Source organism: Centrocercus urophasianus, unplaced genomic scaffold (genome assembly GCF_019232065.1).
Source record: "Centrocercus urophasianus isolate 14NV4802_14NV808 unplaced genomic scaffold, USGS_Curo_1.0 seq_33, whole genome shotgun sequence".
NCBI lineage: Eukaryota > Metazoa > Chordata > Aves > Galliformes > Phasianidae > Centrocercus > Centrocercus urophasianus.
Window position 1 is genome coordinate 7,343,915 of NW_024884900.1, and position 14,899 is coordinate 7,358,813.

The following is a 14,899-nucleotide window of genomic DNA, read 5'->3' on the forward strand; positions in this document are numbered from 1 at the left end:
GGGGCGGGAGCGGAGCGGAGCCGGGCAGAGCAGCGGCGCGGGGCGAGCAGCTGGGCTCGCTGAACAAACAACTTGCCACTCAAGCCCGCCGCAACGCGCATGCGCGCCGCCCCGCCGCATGCCGGGCCTTGGAGTCCGCGCCGCCGCGGGACGGGAGCGGGCGGGACCCGGAGTCCATCGGTTCCATTGCAACTACCTTTTTTTCTTCTTCTTCTTAATGTAAATTTTTAAGCTTTACTTTTAATGCTATCTCTTTCCTTTTCCTTTCTTTTCTTCTTTTTTTCTTTTTCCTTGCTGGTTTTTTTTTTTTCTTTGATTGTTATTTTCACTGCACTTACCCTTTGACTCTGGGTGGCATGCAAGGTGCTCCTTCTCAACCCAAAAGCCAGCAGAAAGGAAAACTTCAGACATTCTCATAATAAATAAATATTCTCCTCTTGTCCGGTTCATTCTCCTACACTGGCGATACGCAGCCTGCATCAGTTTCCCTACAAAAAAAAAAGGTAGGGAAGAATGAGACAGGTTCCTTAGCAGGGTCTGCTGTGATAGGACAAGGGGAAATGGTTTCAAACTACAAGAGGGGAAATCCAGATTGGATACAAGAAAAAAGTTTTTTATAATAAGGATGCTAAGGCATTGGCACAGGCTTCCCAAGGGTGTGGTGGATTCCCCATCCTTAGAGACACCCAAGGTCAGGCTGGATTAGGGCTCTGAGCACCTTATGGAGCTGCAGGTGCCCTGTGCCCTGCAGGGATGGGACCAGATGGCCATTCTGTGATTCTACGATTCAATGAAAGTGGAGAAAAAAGAACAAGGAACAGCCCACTTTCCATGGAAGTGTAACAGAAGTGGAATCACAATTGTTCAGAGCCTGTGTGTATGGCAGCCAACACCTGGAAGGCAGTGGGCTGTCCATCCCTGCCACTCACCAGCAATGGCAGGCAGAGCAGAGGGAACCCAGGCACCAGACCCAGCCTATGGTTCCCAACAGCCCTGCTGACACCACATGGACTAAAATGGGAATCAAGGGCAAGCGAGTGGTGTTAGAACCTTGAACAAAGGTGATCCTAACCTGCCTGCAGAAGGGCTCCCTCTGATTTCAGGCTGCACTAATTCTGCAGGAATAAAAGTCAGACTGATAGTACTGTAGCACTTTTCATTAGTAGACCTCAAATGGGTTTTGTAAGGACCACCAATACCAACCCTTCTGTTCCACACATGAGGAAAACTGAGGCACAGATTGTGGCCAGGGCAAGTGGCCATGCCTCTCATCACCAGGCTGTTCTTCCTCCCAACATAGACAGAGGAGCTGCTGCTGTACAATAAGCCTGTAGAGCCTGTGTTCTTAGGGCAGAACTCCCTTACATCCAGCTCTGAGGACAAGCTTCTGAAACCAGAACTTCCCAATCCTCTCTTTTCTTCCAGCTCCCACGGATGGCTGTGTCCCCTCATGGACATGTCTGTTCTTCTCCTGCCTGCAGCCAAAATTCTGAGTTGCTGCCTTCACTTTGTTGTATCCCAAAAGGAAAACCTTGAAATTAGAGGCGTTCGTATCCATGGGTAGTTTGAAATCATTTAGAGGAAAGGCAACAAAGATAAAACATCAAATCTCTGCTGTGTTTAAAAACGTCCTTGGAAACCAGGGGGTTGTTTTCCTTTGTCGCTTCATGCAGAAGTTCAGTTGCAGTTTAGGAAGCTGAAGAGAGTTTTTAATCTGCTTCCACTGCTAGTTCAAGGTCTTGGTCTTCAAAGCTCTGAACGTATCTGTGCCCAGCCACAAAAAGTGCCTGCACCTGCAGCTGCAAATCGCAGAGCTATCTGTGCTCCTCCGGGACAGCGCAGACCTCAGGGTCCAGAAGGAAGCAGACAGGGACAAAACATTCACCTCCAAGGTTGCCGTGAGCTTCCAGAGGAAACCAGACAAATGCATTCTGAATCACTTCTAGGAAATGCAGCAAAACTTTCCTCTTTTACAAGGTTTTCCATCATAACCGGGGCAACACTCACAACACTCGGACTCCCCGCTTAGAGACAAAATACGCTGCCCCCGAGCAGAGCTTTCTCAACGGAGCTGATGCTCCGGGAGGGCCACCAGGGATTATGTCATTACCAGTCTAATTACCAGAGAAATGCTTATGTGAAACAATGAGAGATGGTAGAACAGACCCAAAGGTAAAGTCAGCGGGGACCTTTTGCAACAAGCAATCAGCAGAGACTTCTGTTCTGCCTGCGGGGAAGGAGAAAAGAGGCCCTTAGTCAGTCATCTGGATTGCCTAAAAAAAGAAGAATCAAGCAAACAAGCAACAAAAAAAGAAGAAAAAAAAATCCCCCCAAACCCACAAAACACAAAAATACTTCTCCATTCTGTAAGTTTACATCTGGTGCTCTCCACAATTGCAGTTTCTTTCCTTGGGTCTGACTCGCTGCTGTGGGTTTCCAAACCCCGAAGGCTGCTCTGGGCTGCACGCAGACCTCGTGGCTCCTCAGACCTTCACACCACCGACTGTAGGAAGGAAAACATACAGCCCTATCAACGCCCAGCCTCATTTTCTACACGCCAAAAATATGCCCAGCTCAGCACGGGCAGATTGTTCCAGAGCAGGCAAACTGGCAATTAGCCAAAGCGCTATTAGGTGCCCCCTCCTCCTCTGTCATTAGCATTCTGCTCTCTCTCTCTCTCTCCCTTGTTGCCAGGTATACCTGGGAGTTTCCACGCAAGGAGCAGACTAGAATGTATTGTTATTACATACAACACGCTGTGATATCATTTAATTATTGCCGTTCTGAGTTTTTCATATTTTTGCAGCTCTTACGGGCTCTCTTGGCCCAGCCTCAGAGCAGGGACCTGTTGTGCAAGATGATGTAACCATGCTTTTTTTTTTTATTATTAAAAATAAAACCCATTCCCTGCCCACACAGCTCCCAGCGTCATTTACCACAGCACAGTCTGGGCAAACAGAACAAAGAGATGGGGAGAGCGGACAAGAAAACAGGAAGATGAGATAGCAGCAAAACAAACCTCAGTGTGAGGCTGTGATCTGGGTTTGGACAGATGCCATTTTTGTGTTTCAGATAAAAGGCACGGGCCATTCAGAGCTCAGGGAGCTGAAGTGGAGCCAGAATAGGTTCAGGTTGTGTGTTAGGGAACACTTCACCTCAGAAGGAGTGGTGATGCACCGGCACAGCAGTTCTAGGGTGGTGGTGGAGTGACTGTTCCTGAAGGTGTTCAAGAACCATGGAGATGTGGCACTGATGGATGCGGTCAGTGCTATGGTGGGGATGGGATGGTGCTTGGAGCAGATGATCTTAGTGGTCTTTCCCAGCCGTAATGATTCTGTGATTCTATGATTCTAGGAGGACTAGGCACTGTGAGTCACTTGCTGCTTGAGGGAAAGCAGAGCCTTTACAGACCATCCCAGTAGATGAGTGCTCCAGGTTAGAGGCCACCGATAACGCTAATGAAATCCAAGTGCAGAAGCCCTGAGGCTGAGGTGGGTGGGTTTCCCCATAGAAGTGCAAGCTGTACTCAAACAGTTCTCAGACACCTCCGCTTCTGCTCATGATGACATGGAGCTTCATGCTGGTGAGCAGGGCAAGAGCCATCTCCTGCTGACCCCAGGGCACTGTTTGCCGACAGCGGAGGTCCTCAGGAGGAAAGCAGGGCTGTACAATAACCCTAAGTTCAAGAAGACGCTCTGTACTTTTGCCTTGAACCTTTATCTCAGCAGCAACCACACAGAGCTGGGTACCATCAGACCGTTAAGGGACTCCACATCTTGGCAATCTTTCGTCCAAGGGCTGAATTTCTCATAAGCCAACAGCCGAGTCTATGCATACAGATTGCTTCCAGGACATCAAAACACTCCAGAACAATCAGCATTTCAGAAAAAAGAAATGAAAAAACGCAGAAACAGTTGAGGTGAAAGGAATGTAATTACGCACTGTGATGAACAGTTCACCAAGAGCAGCGCTGTGCACAGAGGAAAAATAAAGGAGAATTTCTAATCACATGAATCATCATGTTTTATGCAGTTACTCCAAAGTACAGTAGGATATCTTTGCTTTTTTTTTATATAGTTGGTGGAAGGAAGTTCTTATATCATTTGTGGTCTCTTCCGACACCATAAAAAGCCCCAAATTACCATATTCAGTCCTCAAAGACGAAGCTGTGGTAGCCTTTTACAGATGGATTTTAACACGCAGTATCTAAATTCTCAGCAATAAAGCCTCGTTTTCAAAAAATAAATATAATTTAGATTCCCTCACGCAATTTGTCTGACATTGCACTGCTGCAATTACTATTTCCCTGCTGCTGGCAGAGTTCTTTCTGTTATTCTTTCAGGATCATCTGAAGTCTGACAGCGTCTTGACCTATGGACTAGAGCTTGTGTCAGCTTCTAGGATCTGAAACAGCCGATAATACAAGTTGTAATGTGAATGATGTAATGGCAGTGCCCTGGATAAATATGCCCAAGGCGAGACAAATCCAGAGCCGCTGTTGTTTACACTAACATTCACTTTTCTGCCACAGAGCATATGAAGTTCTTAGCACATCTGAAGCTCTGGTGTGAAACTGGGGACAGTGTGCATTTCTGGAGTCCCAACCAGACTTAGTACCCAATGGACACAATCTGTTCTGGCTTCTAAGCTCGGGGAATGGTTTTTGAATGCAGGCTGTCTTCAGAGCGCTGAGGACTGGAGGTATATTGAGGTCAGATGGTTTGGACCAAAGGAGAAGTCTACGCACATCTCAATAGCCTTAACCAGTTCATTCTGAGATGAAAGTTACTTAGTAACTATAATTATCCTGGGACTCTTTGCTTCAGTTAAACAGGCCTTTTTGACCCAGGGAGGGTAATGCTTCTTTACACAAACATGTAAACAGAGGAGCATAAAGGCAGGCAAAGAACCAAGGTCACACCATTAGCTGTTATCACTTTGGGAGAACAATTCAGCAGCCTCTGCAGTGAGACCCCGGTGGGGTTCTGTGGGGCAGACGGACAGGATGGCTTTACGTGCTGCTGTCTTACACCAATGGTGACAATCAGCCCCTGAGGAAGTCCATTCTTTACCAAAAATGGTTTGTAAAATATGAAGAAAAAAAAAAAAAGGAAAAAAAAGAAAAGGAAAAACAACACAAAACCACCCTTCCCAAATGATAGCTTCTGGGCTTGCTTGTGAAAAATTACCCATTTGTTTAATTGAAAAGAGCGATTTATCAGGCTAATTTCCTTCCAGCAACCAGAGACCTTTCAAAACTTGATTGCAGTTAATGTGCCAGTGTTTCAAAGCATTTTATTCAACTATCAAATAAGCTAATGAAGATGTTTAATTTACTGTTGCAGCGCAAAGTGGGCCGAGCAGGTCAGGCACTGCATGCTCCTGGGGCAGCAGAGGTGCAGATGAGCCTCTGGTGATGCATCAACACCTCAGAGCCCAAATGTCTCATAGGAGAGCTGCAATAGAGACTGCACCTGCATACCTGGCTCAGGGAGGAGAATACCTCCCCTCCTGGATGCCATCTGTGCCATTCTCTTAGCCAGTGGCTGACAAAGCTTGCCCACATCCTTGAATGCTCAACGGCTTCAGCTGCTGCTACGAATCTTTCATTTGCAGTAAGACATGGAGGCATTGATAAGATGCATCTATGGCTTTACAGGAAACATTTAAAGTCTGGGAGGGAGAAGGATTATTTACAAATAGAAGAAAAGCTGTGTGTGTGCTGCTGAACCAAAATATGATGTGGCATAGAAGACGCAAGCCGTGTCTAGACGAGATGCTGGTTGCACGCTGGTTTAATAATCAGGTGATCTGCTTTGACCCATCGGCTGCAGTTGGCATTACTGAGATGGAACCTGTTCAGCTCACGCATGAAAACAAGTTAAATGACCACAGCCACGTCCACTTCACGGTGGCTGGAAATCATCACTGATGCAAAATGGAGACAGCACAGCTCTGGCTGTGGGAGGGACGCCTTCACAGCTACTGGAGGTGTTAAAGATGACCTCATCTTCTGGTATTGAAATAGGCAATCGGAGAAAATGCTCCCCCTCCTCCTGCCAGCCTCCTAAAGATCAACACATCTGCAAACACGTTCTGCAAACCTAAGGGAAGAAAGCCAGATTGTAGCCTGCCTTATCTCCTCTGACTCGCTAAATGTATTTCAGGCCTCAAGCATCACATGACTGCACATAGTGTGTGGGTACAATAACTAATGTGGCTTTCATAACGGATCAGCAGGGATCAGCAATGTTGAACAAACACCTTTATTTGCAAAAGCACCTTCCCAGCACATGAAGCAGATGACCTTGTCTCCCAAGAGTTACAGTGTGAAGCTGATGATCTGCAAATTAAGGATTTGGAACTCGCGTGATGATGTTTATCCACCAATCCCCCTTAACCCCACCATTTTGCATTGAATCCCACACTGTTCTTGCACTATAGAAACCCAAGGCAACAAGAGATCAGTTCTTGACACCACAGGAGGCAGTGGACCATGCATTTTTTGCAATATGTTTCCTGTTGGTGGGGACAAGGTTTCATCAAAAAGCACAGAGCAGCATCTTGTTGAACAGAATCATAGAATCATTAAAGTTGGAAAAGACCTCTAAGGTCATCTAGCCAACCCCAACCCGTCCCACCATACACTGATCGTGTCCCTCAGTGCCACGTCTTCACAGTTCTTGAACAACTCCCAGGCACAGTGACACCACCACCTCCCTGGGCAGCTGTGCCACTGCATCACCTCTCTTTTGGAGAAGAAATTTTTCCCAATATCCAGTGTGATTGCCCTTTGCTACACCTTCAGTGAAGAACACGTCTCTTCCTGATTGCACCACACATGGGAGATGCTTAGGGAGAGGTAGACTAGGTAGGACTCCCCAGCAATCTCGGACATCCTACAGACCAGCTTAAAATATGAGCTATTAAATTCTTCCAGAACAGTTTTCTACACTCTGGAAAGATCTCATTCCATAAGAGAAAATCCTGTACGCTCTACTGAAGGTATCTTTGAGGTTTAATCCTGGATGAAATACCACATGGAAAAATTCCCTGTGTGTCACCTGTCACACACTCAAGAAATCATATTTCACATCTAGATGGTGAGTAGGCTTTACTTGCTCATATACTTAAAGAGAAGCCTTATGAGTACAGAAGGCAGTATGATTCTGACCTCCCTAGACTTGGAGGTGGTAGAGTCAGTGAACCTGGATGTGTGCAAGAAATGTGGATACGTGGTACTTAAATACATGATTTAGTGGGCAGTATTGGTGGTAGGTGGATGGTTGGACTAGACAGTCTTAAAGGTCTTTTCCAGCTTTAATGATGCTGTAGTTTCTTCTACAACTGGTGTGCTAAGTTGGGCTCACAGGGTTTTGTTTAAGACTTGCTCTTTCCACCTCTGAAACCTCTCAGCGTAACCAAATCTTGTTATAACCTTTGGATGAGTTCTGGGGCTTCTCTGATTTTGTCTGCTGGCCTACAAGTGCCATTCTTTTCATTTGCTAGAGAGTTCTGGGCTGTGGGAATGCATTTACTGCTGTCGAAGCTGGCTTTAGAAGTTGCATCCTGCCCTAAGGGACTAATTCCTACACATTTGCTGTGCTAGTCAAAGCTTTTGTCTGGCTGCAGGACAGACAGGGAGTTCCAGCAACAGAAAATGAGCAAAGAGAAGCAGATACTGGAATTGCCTGTGCTTCTATGAGCTGAGGCAAGCTGCAGGAATTGCACTGGGCAGTGAGGCAAGGAGGTCCTGCTGAGGTAAAATGGGGCCTTGGTCACGGGGGAGAGGAGAGGACCCTCCTAGAATGGTGTAGAGGATAAAACCAGTTGTTCCTGCAGGCTGTAACATGGAGTCTTCCTCCAAGATGGACCAGATGATCTTGTAAGTCCTTCCCAACCTTGTGATTCTATGATTCAAGCATCTCAGCCTTTGATTTCACACAGCGCACGCATTCCAGCAAATACTTGAAAACACTCCTCCTGTTGCCTCTCAGACCATGCAAGGCTTTTAACCCCTGATTAGCCTTTGAACACAGAATGCAGCAGCAGGCACAGCTACTACTCCTGCGCTTTGTGGAGTTTAATGTTGGTGGTAGGCCCAAAGCAAAATGTAGGACGGAGTCAGAGGACGTCAAAATCTCTTCACAACTGAGTAACACACACAGATTTACCTGCACTATGCCTGCTCCTACAGCGCTTGTGAGTCAGGTGTAATTGCTTCTGTTTCCAGTGAGCAAGCACAAAGATCATGGAAATGTCTCAGCTGCGAGAAGAGCACCTCTGCAGAGAATTAGAAATGAGTTTTTCTTAGAATCATGGAATCGCTGAGGTTGGAAAAATCTCTAACATCTGCTAGTCTGACCATCATGCCTGTGACTAAATCTCTGTATGTTTGCATTGCGTGCTCCTTCAGGATGACCAGGCTATACTTTTCCTCTTGGGATCTACACCGTATCTGTAGATTCATGGAAGCTGCAGGGGAGGAGTTGCCAAAATAAATTCAGTGATGAACATAAAGAGCTGCAGAACTGGATCATCTCGCCTTGAATCCTGTTTCTGACAGTGGTAAATGCTGATAGCAGGATGCAAGAATAAGTCAGCTTTGCGGCCTCCTGTGCTGCACCCTGCCTAGGGTAACAGGTACAAAACTCCACATGCTTCTCAACTACTCTTTGGACCTCGAACCTTTGCTCCAAGAGCAAAAGTTTAGTAGTAATAACACAACATTTGGAGGGAAAAAAAGCTGAATCGAGGAACAAAGAGGTTTAAAGACAGCGGGGGAAAAGTCACAGAAAGTTTAAAATGGAACACTAAAAAAACTGCAAACAAACAGATAAAAGAAATGGGACAGGCACACACGGGAGAGCAAGTAGGAGGAGGCACTCAGCTACATTGAATGGCACAGAAAGTTTGCCTCATAGAAAACAGTTCCACTCCTGGGCTAAAATCACAGCTTTCCTCTGCCACTGGCCCCAGTAAAAACAACAGCAGCAACAACATGAAAAACGTCCCAGCTTCAGGGATGGAGGGAGGAATGTATGTGCTCGGTGCTATAATATGGTCACAGATATCCCCCTCCCAACTGCTTCTTCTCCCCTTGTTCCGTCCATGTCTTTGTTAGGAGAGCTGACAGGTTTAAATAGAGCATATAAAACAGGCTGTTTTTGAGACCCCATTTCTGGCTGTCTCAGACAGCAGTGCAGCAGACTTCTTTACACTCAGACACTGTTTCAAACTTCAGTTTTGATTACTTCAGGGCTACGTTTCATGCCATGCTGTTATTTATCTTAACGAACTCTGCTTACTCTATCATTCAGGTCAAACTGAGAGATCTTTGGAGCTGTTCTGCTATGCACAAATTCAGGATGATACAGCAAAGTAACCTAAGTGGAATGAGGCCAAACAACATGTAATCACGTCTAACAAGGAGGGAGGGGAGAGAGCAGAGGGGGATGGGTGGGGAAAAGCAGAGCAGGAACAAATGCAGCGCACTAAAAGCCAATGTCTCCTGCTACATACTGGGCCTGACAAACGTAAAAGGGAGGACAGGTCTTGCTGAGTGGGGAGAGCCAGATCTGGCAGCCAGGTGGGAGGGCAGGGAGAGCCATTTTCTGAACTGAAAGCAGATTGCTTGTAGCAGCTTGTTTTGTGTTGCTGTTCATCACTAGCAGAAAGCAGAGAAGAAACAGCTGGAGTTAAAGAGAGAGAAAAAAGGCTTCAGACCAACGCCTGCTTCCTAATCTGCTTTTTACCTGAGGAACATGCCTTCTCAGTTCTTGGCATTGCCTACTGTCTTCCCTCCCTCCCTCTCTTCCCACATTACTCCATTCCTGCTCTGATTGCTCCTGCTGTGGCATTAGCAGTGCTTACATGACCTGCTACTGGGGCAGAGCTAGAAGCAGGATAAACTTCTGAGACAGAGGTAACGTTTTAAATGGGTTCTCATGTGTGCAGAACAAACAGATGAGTTGAAGGTAAAGCAACAGATCCATCGGAGTATTATTTCACTGCTTTTGTTCCCACAGGATGAATGGTAGAAAGGTGTCTGCCGTGGAATAACTTGTCCCAAGGGGGAATCAGAGTGGAACACACCGGTACACGGTATCTGCTTAGTGAAAAAAAAAGCAAAATGGGTGTTAATGAAGGCTAAAGAAGAGCAGAAACCCTAGGGGCTCTCATTCCTTCCTCATATACCAGCCACTCATGGAAGCACTCTGCCACGTTCTCCAAATCCTTGGATGTGAACCTATAACTAAGCATACCAGAACTCCCCCTACTGAGGAGCTACCACAACCACAACTAAATATTTGGGGAATTTCTTTGGCAAAACACTTCCCCGTTGGAAAGTGCTGATTTGTTGAAACCAAAGCTTTCTGTGGAAAAACATCAGCTTCTGTGAAATATGACTTGGGAAGAGGTTCTTGTGCTCCCAGTGCAATTGCAATTGCTTGGCAGAGCCAGGCAGATAAAGCGTTCCTTATGGGGTTCTTCTGCACCATCCATCTACTGTGGGGGCAGACAGACCAGCAGAGAGACATAAGCACAAACCAGCAAGGGCAGCCTCCAGTGTGGAAGGCCAGATTTAAAGGAGGTGTTTGAACCTGATCTTTCCCACCAAGCTGCTGCCATCTGGGTAAGGGGCTGGATCCTGTCTCAGAATCTGTTTTCAAGAAAATGAGCCCTGGCATTTCGGTTTTCTGTTTCAAAAAAAGAGAGGAAACAAAAAGACAAACCCATTAAACTTGTCATGAAACGGCACTCCGTTCCCATTCCCACTCTCTAGTTTTAACATAAATGGTTTCATTGTACTCGCATGAGGGATTTGAGAATTATTTTGACTAAGGGAAACTAAACAAGAACAAACCCTTGCAGCTCCGTGCGGTAGCACTACATTTAGAAGGATTAAGCCTAAGTCTTAAAATGAAAGAAATGCTGCCTCCATTTCTAGCTTTCATCCTGAGGCTGACTCCCCTTACACACACATTCTATACTGGCTGCCAGCCCCATTGCACTCAATCAGTGGAAGGTGCAAGATGGGCCCTCAAACCAGGGCCACTGCATTTTCTCTTGATGTTCAGAAGCCCCAAAAATCTTTTAGAACATCTCAGATGCCTGGAAAATTCCCAGTTAGCTCAGCCTGTCTATGCCCTTGTGCGTACTGGGGGATGTTGCTGAGTGTGCTGAGGGTTGGAGAGCTGGGTGTGCTGCTCTGCACATTTCATTGTAGTTGTTCAGAGTCCAGAGAGAACTGCGCTTATGCCTGAATCTGTTTCCAAGGCAGCACTATCAACTAGCTTCAAATTGCTATAAACTTGGGCAAAAACAAGTGAAAGAATTACCTTCTGGATAACAACGGCAAGGTCTTCAAGGCATTGTGTGCAGGAACGCAGCTGAGTTTAAATTAGTTGATGTTCCAAGTAAAGGAGCCCTGAGCCCATAGCCACCCTGACACAAGCACACAGTGTTAGCTGAATCACACTTGTTCCAAAAACCACTGCATGAGCTAATCTCACATCCTTCTGTTGGTCCAAAATAAGCTTTGGCCCAAAGCTTACATGGAATGTATGGAATGGTCCAAGTGCAAATGCATTTTTATGTCCCTCATTCCATGTGCATGACTGCTGTTGTGGCAGCAAGTGACAGTGCTTTGCACTTCAGGGATTGCTGACATATGAACCACTCCTGAAGGAAACTGAGAAAGCAGCAACCCACACATGAGCCACGTACAGAGGGCTGAGGAGAGTGAAAGCATGGTGCTGTGCCATCAAACCTTCACAGGAAATTATTCAAAGAAAGGCTAACAGGGACACATTGGTCCCAAGCTTTGTTTGCCCATTGGGTGTTTGAGCCATAAGAGTCAAATGTTAGAAAAGGGCGAGAAAATTCAAGAGCCACTGGATGAGAGGGATGGGCAATCTCCCAAAGAGTGGGACAAGGAGATCTGATCACAGCAGTAACACTAACTTGCCCTCGTTGTCACTGTTAGGATACAAAATCATTGAATTGCTCAGGTTGGAAAAGACCTTAAGGATCATCAAGTCCACCCACAAGATTATTAAGCCCAACCACAATACAGGCGTCCAGCACCCACAGATCCACATCTGACTGATTTGAAGGTTGGTATTTCCTTAGCAGTATGTGTGCACCCTCCTTCAGTGCTGCTTCGCACCTAAAAAGTTACACCTAGAAAAAGAATAACAAATCTATTGCCTCACTTTTATCTTGCTCTGAAAATGAAGATGTGTGATGGAAGAAAATATATTAGTGATTGACTTCATTTTGCTTCATGAGATTTTTTCTTCAGGAAATGCTAGTGTCACACTTGTGTAGGTAATCCAGTCTAAATACTTATAAGCTTTGCATGATGTTGAAATTTGGCTATGAGTTTTTTGGTTCCTGGTAAAAGGGAGAACTATAATAGAATCCTGGGGAGTTTGATTCAGTCACACTTCAAAATCAGATTTTGGCATATTTGTTTTCTCTCTGTATTTAAAATCATTGATGTATTTAAGCCTTTTGAGTCTGTTTCTTACTAACTTGCAGTCAAAATAATTTCTTGGAAACAGAAATATCCATGACAAATTATAAGGTATGTTTCAAGCATGCTCACAGGTGGCATTGTCTGATAGGCAATAAAATGTGTGCATTACATGGACCTGTTGGAGTGTGTTCAGAGGAGGGCCACAGAAGTGCTCCAAGGGATGGAACTCCTCCCTACAGGACAGGCTGAGAGCTGGGGCTGCTCAGCATGGAGAAGAGAAGGCTCTGAGGAGACCTGAGGGTGGCCTTCAGTATCTAAAGGGGCTGCAAGAAAGAAGGGGACAGACTGTTCAGCAGGTTGTGATAGGACAAGGGCAAATGGCTTCACGTTCCTTTAGGTGCCATTGCTGAGGAAATGATTACAGGTTTTTTGCTTGTTTGTTTGTATTTTTTGCCTTCTTTGTTCCTTTAAAGAGAGTCTATCCAGACTGTTTGGAGAGAATGGCATTGCTAAACAACACCAGCTGCCTCCCAGCCATAGTCTGTACCTTCTTGTGCAGAGAAAGGCAATTGTTCTGAGGCTGCTTTTCCAAGCAGCTATAAACCAGTGCCGGGTTCTGCGTAAGAGCAGTACACGTAAACAATAATTGTTTTCTTATCCCTCGTTTGTTCCTTATATTTAAGCATATCAAATATGACCCCAAATCCAAATTAAATGCGAAACATGTTGCTGTAGCTCCAACGGCTTTTGCAAAGACTTTTCAAGGAAATTTCTTCTAGCAAATTCTTCACATTACCTCCAGTTTTATCTGCTGCAGCAGCAGGTGGAGCAAATTTAAGCAGTCAGGATAACATTGTCACGTCCATATTGTTGTCCTTTTTGTGCAAGCCCCTCTTGGGAAGCTGCCTGTGATAACACAACTGCACCAGGCTGCTGGGCTGACATAAATGTACACCTGCTCTGATTTTCAGCCTTACCCTCAACTCACCACTATGATTGCATGGAAACAATTGTGAGAGACGTAATGAAAAGACTGGCATCATTCTGTAGTTGCCCTGTGTTTTCTTGCATCATGTTTTGCCCATTTCCAGCTGACTCAGTTATTAACCCAGCTTGCCCTCATAGTATTGGAACGAAGCTGGAAGCTGGTTCTGTTCTGCTGACCTATCACTGTGCAACAGCTGCATCTGAAATTGGGTGAGAAACACAAATTTACTGCGGAGTAACAGCAAACAATCCTTTGTGTGGACCCCGCAGTCATTACAAAGCTGGAATACCCAGAGGGTTTTGTCTGAAGTGTGCAAAGCTCGGTATTACAGATCATTCACCAACAGCAACATGGTGAGGGCAGGGGCCAGCAGTGAGCCCAGTGCTCCTGACAGTGCTCCAGGGGCAGTAAATGGTCACATCACACACTCACATATTGAAATCAGGAATTAAGTGCTGTCTACACAGAGCAGAAATTAAGTGCTAATTTGCTCTGTGCTCTTATTTCCAGCTCAATGTTTACCCGACCATTTTGAGAAGAAAAGGAGAAACGTCCTTCCATCCAATACATATGTGATTAAATTTTTTTTCCCCCATTTATACTGGAATGAAAAATTCACCTTCATTTCTCTTCTTTTTTCCCAGCGCAAGTCTTCATTTTGTCTTATCTTTTTCAATTTACACTGCCATTTACATATTTCAAGGAGCATAGTTTATAAAAGAAATTGTTCAAAGCAGATGTTTCAACAATGTCAAAACCTGCCCTGTAAGAGTGATTTGAAAAGACAGAATGTGATAGGATAGCCTCAGAACAAGCCCTCTCCTGAAAACAGGCTTGATTTTGATGAATTATTTTACAACAGAGACGTTTCAATGAGAAATCCTTGATTAATTCCTGCCAATAACGTCAGGAGGAGGAACATCCTTTGACATGTCTCTGAGGCTGGAAATACTGAGGAATAAGCTGAAGGGTGCTACAGATAGGTGTGTGCTCAAAGCCACCTGGCTGTTTCTCCTTCCCAACTCCCCCTGCTAACCTCAAAGGAAATGTGTTCTGAATCTTGAGATTCCACTCATCAGTGGAGTGCACCGCCACTGCAACGCCGAGCTGCCATGAAATGAAAGCTTCAATTACATTTTTGTGATGAAAGCTTTCCACTACAGCTGATGCAACACGACGTGCTGCTGTCTGCTATTCATATTTACTCCAATGACTTGGAAAACTGTCACATTTTGGGCAAGAGAATAGGCCAGATCTCCCACTTGCCATCTTCCAGTGCCAGCCCTTCAGTTATCTCCTCCCCATGTGCCCCCAGTTCAGGACTTACTGCTCACTCCTGCACACGTTTCTTAACTCTGGGCACGTGGATAAAGGTCTGCCCACATGGCTTAAACTCTCTCAGCGTGGATCTGCCTCTTTCTGTACTC